Below are 25,291 nucleotides of genomic sequence, written 5' to 3'. Positions count from 1 at the left end.
AAGGCCAAATAGTGTTGGAGTGTTTAGATCATCATGGGAATTGTTATGACTCAAAAGGAATAAGGACAATAGTAATATTCTAAAATAATTGAGACTAGCACAAAAGAGTTTGGGTACTGCATGATAGTCATGCCCAGATTCTAGAGGCTCTTGACAGGATGTTAGCATTTCTGACATATTTTAAATTAATTGAACCCACGTGTCCATTTTGCTATCTTCTTACTGTCCCCAGTACATTTTGTTTTATGTGTGCAGTCCTTATATAATATTAGACCTATTAAAATTGCCCATTTAATTAGTATATGTTCATATAAATTGTTCCCTCACAAAAATTTAAGGCTCCATGACTAAAGACATTTTCTATATTCTTAGCATACAGATCAATGTATCAAGCATTACTAAACAAAATTTAGTGAATGAGTGAATAAATGAATGAATAATAAAAAGGATTATATAAGTATCACAATTCAAGTTACATTAAGCATAATAAATTCCACACTATTAGTATATGTCATGTCATGAGAAATATACATCACTTTTAATACAAACAGAAACAAGTGTGTAAAGTAAATAAGGATAGTTATTAAATTTTATTTTTGAATGAGAAAAATGATTAAACTAACATGAAATGTAACCTTTCGAAAGAATAAGATGACCTACAAGTATTAAATGACTTTATGAAATTAAGAGCCTTTATTTGTACACATGCACATATGTGCAGATAAAAGACAGAGGTAAACTACATACATATATATTAAATGAGGGGGGATAGAAAGAAAATAGAATTTTTAATAAAAATACAAACAATTTAAAGATTATTTTAATTGACATAATTAGAATGTAATTTTCTTTAACACACAATAAGGCATAAAAATAATTTTATAGAATGCTAAAACCAGTAAGAATATATCCAAATTCAGTCTCTCTTAAAGAATATACTTTCCTATGAAAAGAAAAGCTATCAGGCTGTAGAACAACAGTTACTCTTCTCCAGAGCCCCTGGCTCCTCCTGGTAGACAAGGGATCAGGCAGAGTAGAGCCTCTACTCAGGACTCATCCAGACCACTTCATCTCTGGGAGCCAGCAAGTGGCTGGCACAATCAGAAGCTTCCTGCTTTAATGACACTCTGAACATGGCACTTAACCCTACTTTAAAAAGGAGAGCAAAGGTAAAAGTAAAATGTTGCCTCTTAGTGTCTAAGCTACAGCAAAACCTAGGACACAGTGCATACTGGAAAATCATCAGGAAAATCTGCTTTCATATTAGTAACACCAATCTAAATACTCTGAGTAGCTGACCATTCAATGTTCATATAAGGCACTTGTTTGATGTAATACTGAAGTTCTATCGGTGGCTAAAGCATGATGAAGGAAAATTTTAAAACGCAAAACCACTGTGATATAGAAAGAAATGCAATGATACCAAGTCAGAGCTGAGGGTAGTGCTTGTGCTGAACACAAAGTGCACCATGGTGCTGGAGTCACTGATGTTATGGAGATAAATGAAGAGAGGAAAACCACCATCTTCAGTTGATTCAGACAACCTACATCAGCCATCACTGGCAGAATCCTGAGCAACAGTAAGAAAACCGGGATTAAAGTTTAGGATGGAATCTGTAAAGAGATATCAAATGCCAATTTAAGTGTGATATGAGTAAGGCATCTTGGAAAAAAAGTAGTTAGGACTGACTAAAAAGGAAGAACTGGATATTTGGTGTTATTTATTAATTATTTTAATATTTAATTCAACCTATTTAAAAAGGCTCCTACGACAAAATCCTGAAAAATATCACAAAGAATAAAATCCCAGTGCTTGAAATTGACGTGCATTCTATTTGCCACACCTTGCAAAATACAGCATGGGATTACTTTTTGTATTCAATAATTTAGTGGGTACATATGTCATGCATACCCCTAAATTTTCCTGCTTTGGGTTCCCTCAATACACTCAGGAAAACATGAAAATAAAGGACCCTTTTCTTCCTAACATAGAATATGCATGCAATGTGAAAAAACATAATTCATTTTCTTAACGAAAAATAAATAGAATGCTTGAATTATTCCAAGTTTGGGGAAATACAGAAATGAAGTGTTTCTTAAAAAAACTCAGAATCAGGGTGAGATGCTGTGCTCAGTGGCAGTAGGACCACGATATAATCCCAGTAAATGAGATAGCTTGTTAGAGCCTACTCCCTATGGTGGGATGCCATGCTCAGTCTTAACGCATGGGAGAAGGGCTTGGCCCTGCCATAACCTATTGTATCAGACTATGTTGACTCTTCATGGAAGTTCTTACCCATGAGGAGAAGTGGTTGGGGACGGACTAGAGGTAAGGGGTGGTGGATGGATGATAGGAGGGGTGGGAGGGAGAACTTGGTAGGAATGTAAAATGAAAAAAAAAATTTTTTTAAATGGAAAAAAAACTGAGAATAACTTTGCTATCTTTTATAGTTTGTTTGAGCCTGGGGGGGGGGGCGGGGAAAGGTGTTACAAAGGTTCACAGGCATAAGAAGTGTGATGCTGGGCAAGTACTCAGAGTCCTCATCATCTCCAGGTGAGTTATAGCTGGGTCTCCCACCTGCTGTTGGCTCTCCATTCCTGCAGGACCTACCCAGCAAGTGCAGACAGATAACACAATGTAACCTGATAGTATCAGTGGTGATGGCAGCAACAGCGAGTAAAAGCACTGTAAAAAATACACCTCCATCAAAATGACATGGGCATACTTCATTGAATATTGATTTATATTCTTTTAAACTTTAGAAATACAATACAAAACATTTCCCTGCTAACTGTATTTTCTGCACTCACTTGAAACTTTCAACCAAATAGCTGAGAACACACAGAATTTCATCAATGATCTCTAGCGTTTTCATCTGTTGACTGTCTAATTTTTATGTATTTGTCTGAACATCTATCCAAAATAATACAGCTGTTGATGTTCAACTGGGGATGGCAGAAGGTTAGAGCTCCATTACAAACTGAGACAATTTATTTTAGCAGCTACGCAAAATAGTAATAAAAATGAAGTCTGATTAAAGCAACACTCTGTTCTCAAAGAATCTAACTCTAGTTAATTCCTATTATGATTATTATCTCATAAGTAGACCTCAGATTGACCAATGGCCTTCTAAATGCAGTCATTTTTGATCATATCTAGTAATAAAGTCTGAAACCATCAAGGATTTTAAACTAAAGAAAAATTGATTAATAGAAAAAGAACAATGATACTCTATGTGACAATTTATTTTTACACATAACCAAAGTTACTTGGAATACCTTCACAATCCACTCATTGATAATGTCACTGTTAAACCCATGAGCTAGGATATTTTTAAAATATGCAAATGTAGAGGGAGAAAACTAACTACATGAACTAAAACCTAAAATAAATTTGCCAAAAGCAATGATGAATAATCCCCAGGGTTAAAAAACCAGCAGGCATAAAGTTAGTTCTTGCCTCTCAGTTTTTAAAGGAAGTATACAAGTAAGGTCTGGCTCATTAATTATGCAACAAAATTTATGTATTAAAACCTCAGCTTTTCACAGTGAATCAGTATTTCAGCAAATAATATTCCAAACTAATAAAAGTCTCTAGCAGTGAGTGAGTGATTCACTGATTAGCAATTTAGTGGCTGTCTCAAAAATACAATTTAGCCATAAGGAAAAGACTAACTACTGATTATATAATAACATGGTTCTAAGACCACAGCAGAGAGAAAAATCCATTCTAATTGTCAAGACCAACTGAAGACTAACTGAGGCATTTAGAAGTAAAGGGTCAAGGGCACTCCAGTGACACACTGGCATATGACAAGACATGGAGTGATAGAAAAGAAAGTACATTTGGAGAATATCAAGCTGCCTATTATGGCCCCAGTCCGGAGTAACTGGACACTCAGTAGGAATTCTTAGTTTTGGCTAAAGCTCAAAGCTGAGAATACTATGTTCCAGTGACTAGAAGTGTCAGGGCATCGTATGGTAGCTGTCCAGGAAGTCTTTAGTCCATCATTTACAGATAGAAGTACATATATGCTAAGACATGAGCTTATACATTGAGAAATAGAAAGAAAACTCAATTTGTTTTGTATCCTAAAGTAGTACAATGGGGGTGGTAATTCATTAGGAGTAGGGAAAGGTTAGAAAAAAGCCAGGGTAGATTAGAGCAAAGAGCAGAAGAGAAAAGGGAGAGAGAAAGGAAGAGGGCAGGAGGGAAAGAGGGGTAGCAAATAATGAGGGTGTAAAAGCATGTGTCTGGGTGTTAGAAATGAACAGACTTCCTCTAATTTGGTGGAGCAAAGAATTGTTTACAAGCAATGTTAGAAGCTTCCCACAGCAGAATGGGATAACTTGAGCTCAAGAGTTTGAGACTGGTTTGGGCAGTATACGAAGACACATATACCTCATCATAAGACTATAAATTATACTCTGATCAACCTCAGTAAGTTACAAACTAAACAAAGACATGGATGTAGGAGACAGCTGTAGGGAGGAAGGGGGTGACAGGAGTAGAAGGAAGATAAGTGAGCCAAAGGTGAAAACAATAATAACACATTACACACATTTATGAGACTGTAAAAGAGTAATTTAGCAAAAGTGATAAAAAAATTAGTACTGGCTTTTTAAAAAAAATCTCTTCAAAACTTACATAGAGGATTGCCATTGAAACAAGACAACTCCAAAATAAAAGTCACAGGAAGACAGAAACTAAGACATACAACAAGCAGGGAAACATTAGATCAAATCAAGGGACAAAGCTGAAGAAACAACTGCAGGTTTTATGTAGATTTCCAGTCTACATATACCACAGGTAAGTTCATTCTTACTTCCAATAGAGAATGCCAGAAAGACTAGCAAATAAACGAGAAAAGCAAATAAATGGGAAATGAGATAAACGTCATGAATGGTATACTATGAAGACAAAAGATTAATTATCAGAATGGAACTGTAGGTATAATGACAAGAAAGAAACAAGCCACTGTGGTTTAAACCCTTGGGTTGTCCATTTCTTTAACTGATTCATTATGATGCACAATGATAGCAAGTGGACGGACTTAGTACACAGCTAGAACCTTGATGTGGTTATATGGAGCTGGGAGTCCACTTTACAAACACAAAAGTTGAAGTTGCTTTATAATAAATGTACAATAACCATATAGGGATGATTTATTACATGGAATAATAATAATGTAGGAATAAGCACAAGTTCATGTAGAGGGGTCACACATACAAACAGAGATGGCATGAAGAAGAGCCAGGAGACATCTTACTGCAGAACTGACAATGATGACTAAGGTGTGAATTGGCTGCGCAGAGGATGTGATTCAGTGGTTAAGAAGATCAAAGATGAACAAAGGACTAAAACAGTACACACACACAATGTTCTTGTGTTTTTTCACAACACTATTAAGACTTCAACATCAATCACACATAGTCTGGAAGCAAAGAATGAGGGCGAAATCTATGGAGGATCCCATCATGCGATGTCACAGGCACTTGGATTTCATCTCCCACACAATGAGATGGGGAGATTTAAGGTTTTAGCAACACAGTTTTCAAACACTGCACATGTAGCAGATGCGAAGCACTCTTTCAAGTATGTTTATTATTTTCCCCACAACAACCCTGTGAGGTAGGTGTAATGATACTCAATTAACAGTCAAAATAAAACAAAACAAAAGCCTTAAACTTGTTAAGCAATTTACACTTGATTTAGTTGCTACATATGACAGTTGGGATTCCAGATTGCACTACAAAAATACATTAGGCAGCACACACACACACACACACACACACACACACACACACACACAAATATATACATCTACACACAATTATCAACATGACACATGGCGAGTTTTATCCTTAAATCAATGAAACAATAAATGTTTGCTAATTCAGTATTATAATCAAGTTTGTGGCATAAGTGGCTTTTTATACAAGCATATCAAAAATTTCAAATTAATGAAGTGTATAATGAAAATATTGCCACATTCACAAAAATAAGCAGAAATTAGTTGATGCATAATTTCAAAGACTGGGGTAGTCACGTATAATTTTTATCTCCTTTGAGATAAACTATATGGGATCAATCAATTAATAACAAAAACCTTAACATTTGTAAGATACCTAAATTATAACTGCATAAATTATCCTGTTGAAAATGAATTATCTTTTGGATGACAAAAATTGGATATAACATGTTAAAGCTTCCCTAAGTGAAATGATTAAAATACTGGCCATTTTAGCATGAACTATAAAAATAACTGTCTACACAGTAATACAGAGCAAAGTCATCCCTCTGTGACACTGAAAAAAAAAATCCTGAAAGGCTTAACCTCCTAATTAAATACAATGACTTGTCTTTTAAAAATATCTGGTTTTAAAACATATCATATATCTATACTTTTTACACCTGTTTGGGATGAATGTAAAATACATTACTAACTCAAAAGATAATCTGTGAAATGATTGATAGCATATAAAATTCAAATTATGGGTTAAAATCATTTAAAACATATTTGATTTTAAAATAATTTAAGGTACGTAAAATCTACCTTGCAAAGTTTTCTATCTTGGGCCTTCTATTTTCTCATCAGTATCACTTTGATCCTAATATTACTTAATATTAGTTTTCTAAGTTTCCCACGATAGCCAGATGTTGACAGAATATTACTGGCATGGGTCTAAGTACCTATCATTTAAGAAGTTAAAATTTCATATTTATGCATTTGTTTCATATTTTCTTATTGCAAATAGGAAAGTGTAATACAAAGTATAGATTTACATATTCATTAAGGTTTAATTATTCTTATCCAAATATTTATTTCTATCCCCAAAAATGAAGTGACTTAATTAAATAACAATCCCAACTGCAGTTGTAGTAGCCATTCAGAGACAATTAGAGGAGCTCATTCTCCTGTAGAACAGCCACATACAGTCAGCATTTATCCTATGGTATGACAATAATGTCTTAATAACTAAACAAATGCTCCAAACTCATCTGAAAAACACAGCTAGCTGTAATTTCACAAGCAGGGCATCTCCATTAAGTTCAAGGAATACAGGCATGAACCCAATGAATCTCCACCTAAAGCCCCTGATGAAATTGCACAAATTAGAGCTACAGTTTAATGTCAGATTCACATGGCCCAAAACTGAATAGAATCAGTTGTCAAGCTTACATATCACATACTAAGTATAAAACTTAGGTAGCCTGAAAAATTATGAACACATTCAATCACATGAAACAAATGCAGATGATGACCTTTAAAGAACAAAACCAAACCAAAATAATATATGAAACATGGCTATTTCTTCCAGTGCTAATGAAAAGAAACACTGAGCAACAGTTAGGATTTACCTGTATTTAGAAAATGCAAGAGTGATAGCGATTTTAATATTTTATAAACTGATTCTGCCTTCTTACTAGAGAGAAACTTTAACACATCTACACTACAAGTTTAAAATATTAAGTTTAGCTGGCCTTTTATTAAATCTTAAGTCTACACAAATAATGAGTTAAAAATTGAAAGGCATTTTGGCAATATTGAAATACAGTTTCTCTCTGGATATGAATGAAGTCTGTTTTTTTCTAATTCATTTGATTTAAAAAGTTGAGAATTGTATTACACATACTTTAAAAAACTGCATTCCCTAACACTATTTTTCTACTACAAAATCAGAAATAGTAGGAAGCCTCTTGAAGGAAAACCATTGTCTTCCTTTGACAAAACACCCACAACACTGAGTTGTTGGCCATCACATTATCCTAACTAGAGGAGATTCATACCAAAACATAAAATAAAGTACCAATTTCAATACATGAAATTCTACCTGTGTTCAACAAAAATATCCAAACGGTCTGTAAAAAAAATCTTCTTCTACCTACTTCATTATACAAGTAAACAAAGATGTTGTTTTGAAATTAACCTAACTCGTATTTGAGGAAGAATCTAAAGACACAGATGTGTGCACAAGTATATTCAATCTACATTTCATAAAGGATATGTATTTGAACCAAGTGACAATATGGGATTTGTGATTAAGATTTTAGAAAGATAGAGGGGCCCTACTTTTTTTTACATAGAAATGCTTAAAGGCTCTCCAAAAATAAATAATGAAAATAAACAAAAGGCAAATGACACTACTGAATTAAAGACCAAAATAAACAAATAATAAAACCTAAAATAGTAAAATTAGTAAATGAATACATCTATACAGATAGTAGAACAACACAAACAAAACTTGTTTTTAAAACAAAGTTTGACTATATAGCTCTGGATGTCCTGAAACTTACTATGTAGATCAGGCTATCCTTGAACTCATAGAGATCTACCTGCCTCTGTCTCTGGGTTCTGGGATTAAGGTGTGTACTACCACTGCTGGACTGAGTCTTTGGTAATTTTTTGAAGACTCTTATCAAAAAATAAAACTTTTTAATAAATTCTTTATAATAAGAAGAATACATTTTCCAAACTACTAATACTATAGGAAGTACTATTTTAAAATTGGTTATATCAACAAAAATCATTAAATAAATGGGAGACAGAGACCAAAATATATTGTGTTTTAATATTTAACTGCTTCCTTTCTCCCATACCAGAATCCAAAACATTTTTTTTAAGTTCAAAGTTGGTCTTTATATATTAACCCAACTAAATTCATCACCCACTAGTGGTGTTTCAAAACTCTCACCAGAGGCAGCATCAGTGCTAACCCTCAGGCCTCTGCTGTCAAGACTGAGGAAGATCTCCTGTAATGCTGATGACCAACCTTAACAACATGGCTGATGGCCAACCCTAAAAGCATGGCTCCATTGCCTTCTGAAGGCTCTGGACACTTAAAACCTTAAACAGGACTGATTCCTTCAGATTTTATGTTGTGAAGAATTTACCAAAAAAAAATTTTAGTGTCTCTTGTTTTTCATGAAAGTTTAATTTCAAAAGAGTGGTACATCAGTCTATGTGGTATTCAACTAGGTAACCATCACAAATCACATTTAGAGTCAGGGAGAGAAGCAGTAAGTTTACCTGACCTCCACAGATTTTTCAAGGACGTTTCCGAGCTATCTGTTACTCTTTCTTACTGAGTTTTCCAGTCTATGGCGGGTACACAAGAAACTTACAGTCTATGTAGTACTCCTAGTCAGTGTCACTCTGCAGATGGCACAGTGGAGAAATACCTTCTGTACAGGCCCATGCACAATTTCTTCTGCAGCTCTCGGCACCTAGGGGAAAGTGCGCTGTTAAACAGTTGCTGCGTTCCACCCCAGCAGTGGCTGCAATTCGGTGGTGGGTGAAGTGATTCCTGTACATACATACAGGGGTGAAAAGTACTATAGAAAATGAACATATTTCAGAACGAAAGCGACTGTGTGGAAACTGCCACAGCGAAACAGAATACATCACTCAGTCACAAGAGACCTACACGGATGACGGCCATTCATTTAAAGGCTGGATGTTAAGAATGACTGCAAGGTGCAGGATACAGCTGTTCGATTCACAACACAAGTATAAACCAAATATAGATATAAAACATGGTGACAAATAAACCCAACCATATATTCATTTCTGACATTATTTCAAAAGGAATCCATCTTAAAGAAGGAAATATATGCAGGATCAGGCTTTACTGGTCAAGTAGTTCACTGGGTTTTGGTGTTTTAAGATCACAAATCAAGGGCAGCAGGGGATCCAAAACAGGTTGTGTGACCAAACTTGAAGCCAAGCTACACAAATATATCAAAGGAGAAATACAAAAAAAATAGGCTAATTACAAAATTCTAACTTACTTTCTTTTTAAATTTTTAATGAAATGGCTAGTTATCAACTTCTGGTGACAATTTATATTTCAAATTATGGAATTTTAAGGAGATCTCATAAACAGGGTAACTGTCTTTCTTCAAAGTTAAGCCAGATTACAATCTAGAAACATTCATTATTCTCAGACATGTTAAAGTCTGAGTTAATTAAGAGTAAGATGACTTCGGTTGATTAATACGAAAATTTATTACTGCTCTTTGAATTTACTACACTAATACTCTGACACACAACTCCGATTTGTTGGAGTCAGAGAGAAAAGAAAACTAGTCTTGCCAAAATCCCACTTCTCCTTCAGGGTGAAGGGGCATCCTCATTTCCCATCTCTGCTACCACTTCTAAGTTTATACTTTTCCTATACAGGTCACATTATTTTGCTTAATTGTTTTGCTTAAAATTTAAAAATATTTATTTGGAATCATGCTCTATCTTCTTATTTATTTTATGTTATATAAATGATAATATTTATTTCAAAAATATGACTAAAAGTGGCAATTAGGAGTAATTAATTGCAGGCCTAAACAGATATGTAGAGGGAGATAGTAATAATGTTTTGTACTTGTAATAATATTTTATATTTCATTCTCTTCTCTTATAGAGCCACTTATTTGAATGTCTTAACACTTTTAACATAGCAGTTATGGTATGTATGCCTCAGCCTTTGTCAATGTGTGTTCCTAAGATATACGGAACACTAAACTAAACTAAAGAACTGATCAATATGTCAAAATTCAGGTGACATTATTTAAATAAAACTTTAAATTATTATTTAAATAAAACGCACAGTACGAATAAGCATCATTTCATTTTAGGGGCAACATGTGGTAAAGGAGAAACAGTAGAGTTCGTTGGTCTCTTCATTTACAAAACAGGGATCAGGCATTCCTATTTTTCATATATAAGGTATACAGAAGCTAGAAATTCTGTGAAATTACACACTGAAATAAAGACATGTGAGTCCCTAGATTCTTCCTTGGGAAATGGATCATAGAGATTTTTAGAAGGTTCTCAACATGTTCTCCAATGTCCCTCATGAATTTCGAGGAATTACTAATGAGTGATTTAAGAAATTCAATGGAATAAGCAGAAGTAATCTTTGTAAATTAAATGGGTAAGTCTAAGTAGCCGATGCTTCTCAAACGAAATGAAGAATATCCATTTATAGTGATGTTTTACAGTAACAGTGAAAACCCTGCATGAGGCTTACTATCACTGGCAGTGACTAGTAACCTTCAAAGAGCCAGCTCCAGTTAGCAGAGGTTCTTTACAGTGCCCCATATTCATCTACTGCTACACAATGTTACTTTCCATCACAAGCCATACACTTCAACAATTACTTGAAATTACAAAACTACCAAAGGTAAGCTGAGGCTACTGATTCCATTGGTCTGCATTGCCCAGTGCTATGTTATACTGGATTGCCTCTTACACTACACTTTCGACAATGTCAGTTCTGAAAAATTTGGCTGCAATTGTTTATATAAAATAATTTATTTCACCTTCTTTATCACTCTTTCCTTTTTCATCATACATGAGTATTAAAAAGCCATTAAATGAGTAAAAATGCAGCAAGAGATTACATTTTGGCAAAGATAATTCTATTAATGCCTTGGTTTTTAAAAATTATTTTCCCAAATCTTTAGGAATGCAGTTTTCTGAATATAAAATATAATACAGATTCAAGAGTCCACATGCTTTTAAAGAAAGAGCCTTTCAACTGCCACAAGCAGGTACATTTTGTCCTGAAAATGAACTCAAAATGCTCTATAATATCATAGAAGAGTGTGTGTGGTACTTTTTAAAGTGAGACATGCTCCAAAGACAAGAAACGGAAAGATATATCTCACCATGTATTAGGATACTCAGTGAGCAACACCTTTGTTATTGGAGATGACAATGTAATGAAAATGCAAAGAAACCTTTCTACAGATTTCTTACAATAATGGTTAAATATGTATACAACAGGAGAGAGGGTTTTTTTTTTTGCAATCTTGGAAAACTTTTTAAAATTATTTTTTATTTTAAGTAAAAAAAAAAAAATCCACCAGGAGAAACAGAGGTTTAGGTGAAGGCACCGATGACAGGGGCAGAATTCAGAATCTGCCCCAGAATGGATGAGCGGAGAATACAAATGCAGGAACCTGTAAGGACAAGGATGTGACAGGCCCGAGTATGTTATGAGATTATAGAATATTTTCCTCTAAGAAGGGCTTGTGAGTAAGCAGTCTGTGAAATGCACTCTAACACCATTTTGAAAATTAAATTAGAGATATGGATAATGCAACTGAGGAAGTGACTATAGGAGCATATGTTTTTAGAATACTAAAGAATACTAAAAAGGGTTTTCAAAATAAAACTTATAGGTTTAAAATCTAGCATAATGGTATAGGCTTGACTAGCTTGTTTAAGGACATGGGTTCAAAGCCAGCAATGTACTATAAAACAAACAAACATTAAGTAATATACTATGTAACTCTCTGGATGAGTAAGTCAAAGGTATTTTCTGAAGTCAATGAATAAGGTATTTTCTGTAGATCGAGTCTAAAAGAAATGATTCATTCACAACCAAACAGTTTCCTCTGTTTCAGGTACCAAGCTATAGACTGAGTAAAGCAGTTAAGCAAAGAGTCAGCTATCCCAAAAGGTATATGCTAATTAAAGAAATATCAAGCCATTAAATACAAAATTCAGTCAATGATTGGAAATCGTGTATAAACTCAAAACAAACACAAGCTATGGAAACAAGATGGCACATATACTGTTGACAGGGTGCTCAGAGAAGACCAAGGAAATAAGCATTTCAAACTCAGTAACCAACTCCTTGGCATAAAAACCCTGCAAGCAGGATGAAGATTAAGCATGATTAAGTGATAGAATATATTTCATTGGACCAAGCAAGAATGGAACTGCCAGGAAGACCAGCAAAATGGTGTGATATGATAGGTGGGAACCTCCTGCCAGAACCACAGCCTTCCCTCACTTACACAAGTGGCCATTCCTCAGCTCCTGGTATTGCAGAATGAGTCTCTAAATACCTGTCATTAATCATGAGAAAATTACTCCTCTGAACCAACTGAGACGTACAGTGACACCATGTGAAAATAGTCAAGTAGAGTTCTAAAAAGCCAAGAGAAGGTTGCTGTAGTTAGACTTCTGCTTGCTAGATTTGCTTATTATCTCAAACCTATTTCTTCCCTCTGCATCCATCTGAAAACATGAAAAAGACCCGCAACTGGAAGACAAGCTAGAATAAACTAACTTGATTTCAATAAAAAGGAACAGTATGACCCAGAGGTTATACACATTACAGAATCATACAGAAAGGATAGAGAAGAATAACCTAAAACTAAATGGTATAAGAACCCAAGCAAACTGACCCTACAAAATATTTTTGTAAATATGTATATTAGTGAGCTAGCAATTGTTTCTCAGGCTTCAAGAAATGTAGGGGAACCAATAGTGCAAGCAAGGTATGGCAGCAGAGAGAGAAGAAAGGTAACAACAAAGATCTCAAATATGTAAGCCTTTCCCTTTCACCTCAGTTCCCCATGTGCCCATCCAGTGACAGAAGTGGCAATGAGTTAGCTCATTTTCTACTTGCAGAAGCAATCACAATGAAGGACTTCACATGGAACTCTTCTGTTGCCACATCTTTGGACAGTCCACATCTACACAGCATTGAGAACATGGGAGAGTATGCTATAAACTGACTGTGAGGTTGTGCAGACTACACAGACCTTCTAAAATGTCAAGGGTAAGGAACTAATAAACCCTGGAGTGCTTAACGGTAACCAACGCTCATGCTGAAGGCAAAAAATGGCAAGTTTGTACTCTCCTGTTATGCCTCACCCTAGCCAGTACTGTTTATGAAATTATTGTCCATAAGGAGCTACCAAGTGACTGTCACTGATCATTTTCCTAGAATATCCCAGGGTACTAGGCCAAATATCAGCATCACCTTATTGTTTATTCTGAACAATATCCAGCAATTGTCCTAAATGTGGGGCATATAGGAAAATGCTTCAAGCTTTTCTTCATATAGAAACCAGAGAACTATGGACCAGTGAGAGGGCTCAACAGATTAAGGAACTTTAAGGTGAGATGGCCTGAGTTAGAGGTCCAAGAAAGAACCAACTCCTACAATATGTTCTCTGACATCCACATGGTATATGCAATGACAAGCACATGTCACCACACAATATATAAATGTAATTTTAAGAAGTTTATAATTTATTTTAATTATCAAAATAATTGAAAATCTGTAAAAATTTTACCAGGAATTGTAAGTGATTAAAATCATATAAATGCAATCATTTTGCAGATTTGTAGAGAATCTTTGGTTTTATAGCTACTGAAAAGTGAAGGCTGAATATGCACATCAATGGCAGAGCATTTGCCCAGCATGGTCACTGCCCTGAGCTCCATCCTTGGCTTTGTGAACAAAACAGGAAACCTAAGAAGTAAAACTTGAAGACAACAACTCAGGAGACTGTAGATAAAGCATACTCTAGAATAAGGAAAGGAAAGTGAGCATAAATGTGAGGGAAAGAATGAGTTTGAAGGACTGATGCTCTCCCACTTGAAGATGTTTAGAAAGTTACAATAATCAAGCCAGTCTGGTACCGCTGAAAAAGAGGTAAACTGATCAATAACAACAACAAGAAAAGAAAGAAAAAAGGAAGAAAGAAAGAAAGAAAGAAAAAAAGGAAGGAAGGAAGGAAGGAAGGAAAGAAGGAAGAAAAAAAGTGACCAAACATAAACCAACGTAAACACAGTCAATTACTTTTAACAAAACAATAAAGGAAATGCAGTGAAGGAATGACTCTTTAACAAGTCAATCCACATATAGGCCATAAATCTTTCACAAAACATTAACTCAAATGAATCAAAGACTAAGTTCCTCACTGTTACTTATAAAACCATACAAGAAAACAAAGAAGAAAATTTAGATAATTGTGAGATTGACAATAATTTTTAGATACAAGGCTAATCTTATTAAGGAAGATTGATAGCTAAATTCTATGAAGACAACTCTTCTACTCTGAGGAAAACACCATCGGAATGAAAAGATTAATCAGAGATGGAGAGAGAATATCTTAAAAATTTGCATCTCATTGAGGACTATTGTCTGTAATATGCAAAAATTTGAAAAATTCAATGATTAGAAAACATCCAAATTTATAATAGAGAAAATATCTGAACAGATTTCTCATCAAAAAGAAAAATGGATGGAATTAAACAGGAAAAGAACCTTATATCACCTGTCTACTACTTTCCTAGGGTTAACTAGAAGACAATGATGACTCACGAAACAGAAATGCTCATATCATAGTTCTACAGATTAAAAGGTGGAATCAAAGTGTTGGCAGGATGATTCATCCTCAGAGTTTTCTGAGTGGTTAGAGACCACAGTCTTCATGTCCTCATGTCCTCTCTACATGTTTTTATATGCGAATTTTCCCTTTGGTAAGGATAATAGTCACAATGAATAAGAAACACTGTTAAGAGCTCATGTTTACTTGATTATATGTCTGTGCAAATCTTATCTCTAAATTAGATCACCAAGGTAGTAGAAGTCATGCCTTCCTACACATGAATGGTGGAGGTGGAGTGGGGGGGGGGTGTTGGGACACTCAATCTGCATCAGTATCTCATTGGGGAATTGCAATTAAAACAATAGTATGCCACTACACATCTTTTTTAATGGCCACAACTCATAACACCAATGATATCGGACATGGACAAAGATGCAGAGCAATATGGGAAACTTTTTTCACTGACAATGGCAATACAAAATATGGAAAACAGTTGGGGAATTTATTACAAAGTAAACCAAGCTAGGTTTGTTGATGTTTAATACGGTCTTATTCTATAGTTCAGGTTGGCCTAAAACTACACAGCCTGGATTGACCTCAAATTCATTGCAGTTGTCCTTATCCAGTATCCCAAGTACTGAGATGACAGACCTGAATGACTATGTCTGCTTTGAATTAAATATACTGTTATGATACAGCAACCATGCTCACTGTTTACTAAACATAGCTGAAAACTTACATGAAAACCTACACCAAAAGTCTACATCAGTTTATTCACAATTTTTCCAACTTGGAAATACAACTGTTCCTTAACATAGTGTAGTCCCACCCATGATTGTTATCTAATACAGTGATAAAAGAAATTAACCAGCATGCCTTTAAAAGTAAGAGGGGAATCTTAAATATATATTAACAGTAAATGCAAACTTGAAACAGCAGCTCATGGTGTACGTGTATATGTGCACTCTTCTACACTTATACACACAGAATATGCAATAGAAACAGAGAGTCCTAAAACATGGATTTGAGTTAATCACATCTCTATGACATATCTCCTCTATGACAACTGCACCTTGGAGTGCAGACTTGGGGCTTAGGGAACAGCTGAAGAAGCAGGAGTAAGAGAACTATTCTAGACATTTTGCCAAGGTTTGTATATATCCCAAACATATATAATATATATTATATATATATATATATATATATATATATATATATTTATCAGCTTCTAGCCTTCCTCAACTACGCATAATCTTGTTTGGGGTGGAGGCCCTGTGGGCTTTTCAAACTCCACTTTGGCATGTTCATTGTCGTCATCCTTGTCCAGATCACATTTAGGCATTCACATTGGTGAGACTTTATGGGTGTATCTTCTGACACTACAAGGAGACAATAAACTCCCTGATGCTCTACCCCTTACAACCACTCTATCTTAAACTCTCACAGTGTTCCCTAACCTTTGAGGTTGGAATGTTTTTGAAGATGTATCCACTGGGATTTTGATGGTTGTGGTTTATAGACGTGGTCTTGGTTGCAAAGAGAAATTTCATTTAAGAGGGAAGAAGACTACACTTATCTGTGTCTATGAGGAAAAATGTTTATAGATTGTTAGGGATTATGCTGGTTGAGTAAATTAGACACTGTGGACTCTCCTCCAAAAACCACAAATTCAGCACTGAGTAGTCAGCTAGGTTTCCAGGTATATTTTTGCTCTTGTTCAGTGTGTTTGGAATCCATTAAGAGACCTGTTGGTTACAGCCAAAGTATGTGTACCACAAGTGCACCATTAGGGATACTGAGCCATGATGGTTGTTGATATGGTTCATAGGCATCATAGCTGGGTAGGACTGTTGGTAGCTTTCCTCCTTTGAAAACTTGCACTATATCTTCTGGTTAGAAAACTAGTCCTCAGAGAAGAAGTGTTTAGGTCAGTTCCAGCTCAGAGGTCTCTGGGTCCTGGGTCTGAAATGCATGGTTTCTTCAGCATTAAGGACTTACCTTCCACCTCTGGGAAGCAAGCAAACAAGTGCAACAGCAAAAGGCCATATGTTTTAGTGTGAACAACCTTGACCAGAAACTCAAAAGATGACTTCTCAAGTTTGGTACTGGGATTTTTGTTAGGTAATCTTTGGCTCTTGGAGAGAGCACCATCAGTTCAGATGACAAAAGTTCATTAAAATTACATACGCATATTTATACTAAAAATTTCATGTAATATAAGTATTTGCTTTTTAGTAAAATAGTTAATAGATTCCTTGTGGAGTTTTCAGACATCCTGACTGCTAGGGAGAAGCACATCATTAGGTCCAAATGGTCTGCCATGGAATAACACATACAAGTAATATTATATGGACTGAGCAGATAGTATTTAGAAAACTATATTACATATATATTCATATCTTCATGTAATAACAATTAATGCAAAAAGATGGCATGGCTTTGAAGGAAAGTTGGAAGGATTATAAAGGGGTGCTGGGAGAGATGAAAGGGAAGAGGAAAATGTAATTATATAGTAATCTCAAAAATATATGGTTGTTCTAGTCTGACTATTAAGAGATAAAATTTTATAGAATAAAATGAGACAAAATCTAAATGTCAATTGTGGTAATATTAGCTTTTAGTGATAAACACAATAGGGATCATGAAAAAGACACTGCAATATTTGATTTTTAATTTTCATTTTTAACCTTATTTTATGTATAGTACTTTACAAGTTAAGTAACAGTACAATATAATGATATATAGTTTTCTACATTAAAGCAGTCTTATCATTGTTTTATTTGTGTGGATTCATTCATACTCTTGCATCTGCTTAGTATTCCTACTGACATTCCTAAGTTACTTTTATAATTTTAACATACCATTCCTTTACAAAAGTAACTATTAAATCTACAATATTGTGAAGTAAACAGGAAGCTACATTAAAAAGTAGAATCCACCATCAAAGGGAAAATCAATTTTCTCCAATGAAGTGTCATGGGGTATATGGACCACACTCCAGGGTAGATCTCATGCCCAGGAGTAGTTGGCCATAACAAAACTGACTTTTTGTTTTATTTTGTTTTCACATTTATTAATTTATTTAATTTTCTTACCAACCATAGTTTCTCCTCACTCCTCTCCTCCAAACCTGCCCCCCAATCCCACTCCTTTTCTTTTTCTGTTCAGAAAGGCATAACACCTCCCCTTGTATTTAGGCTGGGCAAAGCAATCCAATTTGAGGAATATTTACTTTAAAGTTAATACCATTTATGAGTGAGTACATACCTTGTTTGTATTTCTGGGTCTGGGTTACCTTACTCAGGATGAGTTTTTTTTTTTTCCAGTTATATTCATTTGCCTTCAAATTTCCTGATGTCAGTGCTTTTATCAGCTGAGTAAGACTCCACTGTGCAAATGGGCCACATTTTCTTTATGCATTATTTGGTTGAGTGGCATTTAAGTTGTTTCCAGGTTGTGGCTATTATGTTTTTGAATTTATGTCTTCTCAGTGGTTGTTTTATTATTCAGGATATATTTTTAGGTATAAGGTGAAGTTATGTGAGAATGGAAACATGATAAAAATAGTGTGTATGGAAATTTTTTTTTAAATTACAGTTGAGCTCTCTAATTTGACTTAAGACATGTCCAACAAGAGGAAGACCATTCCTCATATGGAAACCTAGCTAACTACTCAGTTGTGGGTATTGGAAGAGACTCTACAACCACTAATTTGTTCAACCAGCATAATCCCTAGGAATAATCTAAAAACATTTGGCCTTATATCCTTAATAACTTATCCCTTCATCAAGAAAACTTTTCTTTGCAACAAATAGAGACCACTACAGAAAACTACAAATAATCAAATGCAGAGTTGTGGAGCCCAGTCCCAGTGGATACATCTACAACACACCCCTGCATCTAAGGCTCAAGGAACATTGCAGAAAAGAAGGCAGAAAGATTGTAAGGCCAGAGGATCAGGGAGTTAGCTGTGAGATTGTGCTTCTTAGTAATAGCAGAGACTCTACCATATTTACCCATGTGACTACCAAAATATGAGCTGAACAAGGATGACATAAATGAACATGCCAAGCTAGATGGAGAAAAGCCCAGGAAGCTTCAACTTTACCAAAAGAACTACCTGCAATTAAAGAATCCTGGGAACAGAAGAGGTAGCCTCCCTAGGGAAGAGCACATCAATTGGTTATCCAATAGCAAATATTCAACCCTGAAGACATACATATAGGCAGCATTATATGTACTCAACAGTTTATATGCAATAACAATTTGTTTAAAAAAGAAGAAGGCATGAATTTGAAGGAGAGTGGGAGGAGTTTTGGGGAGAGTTTGAAGGGAAAAAGGAAGGGGGAAATATTGCAATTAAATTACAATCTCAAAAATTAGAAAATAAAGTACAATTTGAGGCCAGAGAAATGGTGCAGCAGTTAAGAGCACTGGCTGTTCCTAAAGAGGCTCCAGTTTGATTGCCATCACCCACGTAGCTACTTATAACCTTTGGTAACCTCAGTTCCCAGGTATCCAGGACCCTCTTCTGGCTTTCATAGTCACAGCACACAGTTAGTACCCAGACATTAGTGGAAACAAAACACCACAAAATAATTCTGATTTAAAGAGTACAATCAGACAGGCCAAGTTTAATATTGAAAACAACAAATGTGCAACTTATTCTTTTCCTCATCTTTACTGAACACGCTAGTTACTATAACTCTGAGAATTTCATCAAATTCTGTTTTTAGATAGATGAGATTATTATAAATTTTAAAGGTGTTTCTATACGATGTAGTCAGGTACCTATAAGAGATACTCTATTTATCAAATGCTTTTGATATTCTCAAATCCAAAATTCCATTAGTATTCAAGACATGTCATATATCCAAATGATCATTTATCATAAACTAAAAATAAATGTTTTCCAAACCCTTAGAACCATACCTTCTCTTTAGGTGTGTGTTAAAATGCCTTTAAAATATCACATTTAATGATAATTTTTCTTCATAATTGTCTTAAATGAAAATGAATGAGAAAGTTTGAACTACAATGAAGATAATATTTATCACTGAAGCCATTGATTGTTCTAGTTAAGTGATGTAAACTATAGTGATACATAATGAGTAAAGAAATAGAACTCTGCTCTTTGCCTGCATGCCACATAAAGAAATTATAGCAACTAAAAGGAAAACAGAATTTTGCATCTGTTTAAGGATTTTGATGATAAAATTCTAGTAGCAACAGTATTTTCTAATTTGCAAGTAATCTAGATTAGGTAGTAAAGTTGCATAATTTTGTTGTGAGTAGCCTCGACTAGGAAGTGTAAGATTTTGTATAAAATTGTGGAACAATTTTAGAACAACACTGTAGTAGAACAAACCTAAGGGACCACACACAAATTTCATCTATTCCTCTTGATTTACAAAATGGAAATATAGATGTAACTTATAAGCATATACACATAAATATATTCATGTGGACTCACACACACTTTGGGGCAATGATGTGACTGCTTGTGTTGTTTTACATTATTTGTTCACTTGTGAATTAATTCAGTTACAACAGCAGTGACAAGGAGCTATGCAAGTACTGCATAACTCTTACCTACTAGTTGTATTATTATTAACTGCTGAGACATGTACTGTTATTTTAATATTCCATCATACTCAGTACTTTAAAAAATACATGCTGCAAATGCTTTGCTACTTGATGAAAAAGCTAATAAATTTGAGGACTATTGTTACTGCTACAGAAAACAAGCATAAATTTTCAGAAACCCTCAAAGTTGATTTGTCTTATCCCACTTAGTATGGCAAAGATCTATGAGACAAATGACAACAAAATCTGGAAGAGATGTGAGTGAAAGGGAACCCTCATTCGCTGCTGATGGCAAAGTAAACTGGCCCAGCCACCTTGGAAATAAGTGTGGATAATTCTCATAAAAATAAATATCAATCATATGACCCAGGTATACCACTGCTTGGCGTATGTCCAAAAGACTTGACATCCTTCCTATTCCAGATATTTGCTCAGCCATGTTCATTGCCACTCCATTCACAATAGCTAGGAAATAGAAGCAACCCAAATGTTCTGAATAATGAAAATGTGGTAAACACACACTATGGAAAATTATTCATCAGTAAAGAAAAAATGAAAACATGAACTTTGCAGCTGAATGCATAGAAGAACAGTTCATACTGAGTGAAGTAACCAAGATTCAGAAAGATTCTGAATCACAGATTCTCTCTGATATTAGCTTCCTATCTCCGAATCTCAAATGTGAATGCATAGCCTTGAGTAACTACAGAAACCAAAAAAGCAAAGTAGGACCATTGTTTAGGGGAGAACAATGGAGAAGAGAATTACAGGATACAGACAATCCTAGTAGGGAATGAGAATATAAGGACTCTAATTAGTTGGGTGGTAAATACAGGAGAGGTAAGAGGAAAATAATAAGGATGTCTGAAAAAGTCACAAGAATACTATTAACTATCTACCCCTCCCCCCAAATCAGGAAGTTGGTGAATAGATATACAAACAGTTTAAATAAAATTGTCCCCGCTGGCCTAACAATGTTCCCTCTAAGACTCAAAAACAATCTAACATACACGCCAACACTAGGCCTGAGAAACCCTCCTTTGAAATTTTGATTCGTATTTTCCAAGAGAGTCCTCAAACATTACAGGTTATTGCTCTTGTACTTTGTTGTAACCCAGAAGTAGAGGGTAAATCCTTATTGCTGAAGACTTCAGGCACAGGGTCAAAGGGCCCTGATCTGGTACTTACATAATTGGTTTCTCCCTCAGGAATAGTTTTTCCTGGTACCAGAAGGCACCATACAAGCTTCCAAAGGAGGGAGGCAACCAACAGTCCTATCTAGCTACAATGCCTAAAAACCACATCAATGACCAAGTATTACATAATAAGTGTGAAGTAGTGTCACATATACCTTGGTGGCAACCAACTGTTCTCTAATTAGACTTAAGACTTGCTCAAAAAGAGAAATTACACATGGTACTGGAAATCTAGCTAATTATTCAGGGCTGATGAATTCAAGGGTAAAGGCAGAGAACCTACAACCAAAACTTGAATAAACCAATATTACCCATACTATTTTTTTTCCAGAACAGGGTTTCTATGTAACAGCCCTGGCTGTTCCGGAACTCACTTTGTTTGAGGAACCAGGCTGCCCTTAAACTCATAAAGATCCTCCTGCCTCTGCCTCCTGAGATCTGGGATCAAAGACATGCACCACAATCCCAGGCTTCCATAATTATACATTAAATATTCTTCCTTACACTCACAAATATGTATACTGCTTACCCTTCATCATGGCAAGTTCTTTCTGCAACACATGGAGATCATTATAAAAAACCACAACTGATCTTGTGGTGCCCAGTCACAATGGATATATCAAATCTACAACACAACTACTGTACCTAAGACTCAGGGAGCATTGCTGAAGAGGGGGAGGAAAAGGTTTTAAGAGGATCAGGGATTTATGAGATTGTCTCTCCTGGGAATCTCAGAAGCTACACCCATAAAGACTCACTGACATTACTAACTAAGCATGATCTGAACAATGACAACCACAATAAACATACTAAAGAAGATGGAGGAAAGCTTTTGATGCCTCAACCCTACACAAAGAACTACAGGAAACTAAAGAACCCTGGTCGTGGTAGAAATAGCCTTCCCCAGGCAACAGCACACCAATAGATTATCCAGCCTTGAAACATACACACGAGTAACATCATACAGACTGAGTAGGTTGTACTTATGTATTTAAGAATGTATGCAGATAAATATGCAAATATGCATGTAACAACAATGAAAAAGGCCATGGTTGTGAAAGAGAGCAAGGAGGCTACGTGGGAGGGTTTGGAGGTAGGAAAAAGAAGGGAACAATGATATAGCATAATCTCAAAAAAGTAACAGGAATTTTATAAAAAACAATATACTCAAAGAATTTGGAGAAAATACAGCAGAATTGAGAGAAGTCAAACTTTTGTGTGACTAAACACTTAAACCTCCTGATTTTTAAATCTATTTGCATGTCATATCTGATTTGTGAGTAGAGATAAGGGAATTAGATCTTACCTCAAACCTTTTTGCTCTTTAACTGCAGTAGCTTACATAGGAGATTAATTTCTTGCTTCACTGTGCTGACAGTATACCACATTGACTCAGAAATTATATTCACAGCAGTAAGGCAATAGACATCTGCATTCAGTGAAGAAACACACACACAATGTTTCACAAAACAGATAGCCCTCTATTATTACTATTATTACTAAAAATAGTGTTGAGCAGAATTCATTTTAACTAACTAGTGACACGCCAAGTAAAACTAAATTTATTTTAAATTTCAGGTGTTTTGGCTGAACCATTTCATTCAACTGAGAAGATTTATTTTGCCACAATATTTAAATCTTTAGAACAAATGTACATCTACTCTATTTAAAGAAGAGAGAAGGATCCTAACATTATCTAAAATTTACTAGTTCTCTAACTTCTTTTAGCTATCCATCCTGTTTTAGAAGAGCATTGGCCCTATTTCAGGTAGAAAATGCCAAATTCTTTCTAAGGTGGTAATTATTAATATGGAAGTTTGGTTATCAGGAAAATTATTTTGTATTCAGTAAGTTATAATGCCCTAATACATTCAAATATGTGCAGGCAGCAACTACTATACAATGGTAGGCTTTCTTCTAATTTATTTTTTTATGTGCATTGATTTATATTTTGCCTGTATGTATGTCTGGGTGATGGTGCCAGATCCCCTGGAACTGGAGTCACAGACAGTTGTGAGCTGCCTTGCTGGAAATTGCATCCAGGTCCTCTGGAAGAGCAGCCAATGCTCTTAATGGCTGAGCCATCTCTCCAGCCCCTCTAATTTACTTTAAAGTACAGTCACTTTCCCCGCTTTAAGAGATTTTTCAATATGTTAGCTTAAATAGAAGTGCTGTAGCCTGTTGTTCATACAGACAAAGGAAAAACTACAGAGGCCAATTTCTCAAAGTATGATCTGGATGTAGGACTAGCTAGTGGACTTGGGTAGTCTTAGATCTGTTACCCATTGGCAAGATGAGAATAACAGGTAGAGTTAAATTAGAATCTGTCCTCAGAATAAGCTATAATAAAGTAATAAAGTAATAAAGTAGGTACATAACAAAGCATTTGAGCAAACAACTAATTCCAATCCAGCAACATAAAACCAGAAGGGGAAGTTGTGTCAGGTAGGCAAGCCTGTGATCCAGTACCCTGGAAGCTACACACAGTGGACTGAAAGCTCTAGACCACCCTGGATCATATAAGAAACCCTATACAGAGCAGGGGGAGGGAGAAAAAGAGAAAAACCTATAGAAGAAAGGGAAACGCCTTGCATTGCCTAACTTAACAAAGAACAGCATGTTAATGGGAAGCTGTTATGTAGTGTGCTTAGAGGACAAACATAGTTCCCAACAAAGAGAAAAATCTATAAGCAGTAATCCCAACCCATTGTTTAAAAAAATGATATAAGGTGACTCTCATTTGATTTCAAGTCTTTCCATGCTATTTTAAAATTCAACTCTGTGGATATATTATTTAAATTATAAAGTCAATTTAAGAAAGTAAATTCAATGAATTTCTTACCTACAGCATGAAGTAATACAAGATTAGTATCGATGTAATAATTTTAACTTGAAACAATTCAATTATCCAGCATCAGTCAAAACCCACTTAAAAAATCTGACAGGTAGTGTGAAGCCTACACCATAAAGAGATAAGACCATTTTAAAGCAATGATCAAAAGCTATTTTCAATTATCCATACTTATGAAGTTATGGAGTACCATTCTTTGCCTTACTGGTATTGTTATTATCATGGAATCAGGACTTTCTGAATACACTAGAAAGTTCTAGTAAGCATCTCCAGGTCTACTCCCTTCTGCTCCCATCCTTCCTATGTATGCTCCTCTGCCTTCCTTCCTTCTCCTCCCTCTGCTTTTCTACTATTTCCATCTGTAAATATTTCTACTTGCATGGAAATTTAGCAGTTAGCTCTAATAGATCCAAAAACATTAGCACTGCCTTTTGGGTTTCTGTCCTTTTCCATTCTCCCTGAGGTGGGCAGCTGAGCAAGCTGGCTGTACTGACAAATCCACAGCAGTGGATTCAGTTCTGG

At 35.3% G+C, this 25,291-nt stretch overlaps 1 protein-coding gene across 5 annotated transcripts in view; it reads right to left on the bottom strand.

The window, feature by feature from the left end:
- The window catches only part of Nova1 (NOVA alternative splicing regulator 1), a 124,775-nt gene that overhangs the window by 58,719 nt on the left and 40,765 nt on the right, over window positions 1-25,291 (bottom strand). Inside the window, exon 2 of one of the 5 annotated variants that reach the window (XM_027419781.2) lies at window positions 9,128-9,229. The exons of the other annotated variants lie outside the window; for them this stretch is intronic. The gene's annotated coding sequence lies outside the window, so the exon portion shown is untranslated. The remainder of the gene's footprint in view (window positions 1-9,127; window positions 9,230-25,291) is intronic. 5 annotated transcript variants of the gene reach the window in all.

The sequence above is a fragment of the Cricetulus griseus genome, chromosome 5 (genome assembly GCF_003668045.3).
Source record: "Cricetulus griseus strain 17A/GY chromosome 5, alternate assembly CriGri-PICRH-1.0, whole genome shotgun sequence".
NCBI classification, from domain to species: Eukaryota; Metazoa; Chordata; class Mammalia; order Rodentia; family Cricetidae; genus Cricetulus; species Cricetulus griseus.
This window is presented reverse-complemented; position numbering and strand designations above follow the sequence as displayed.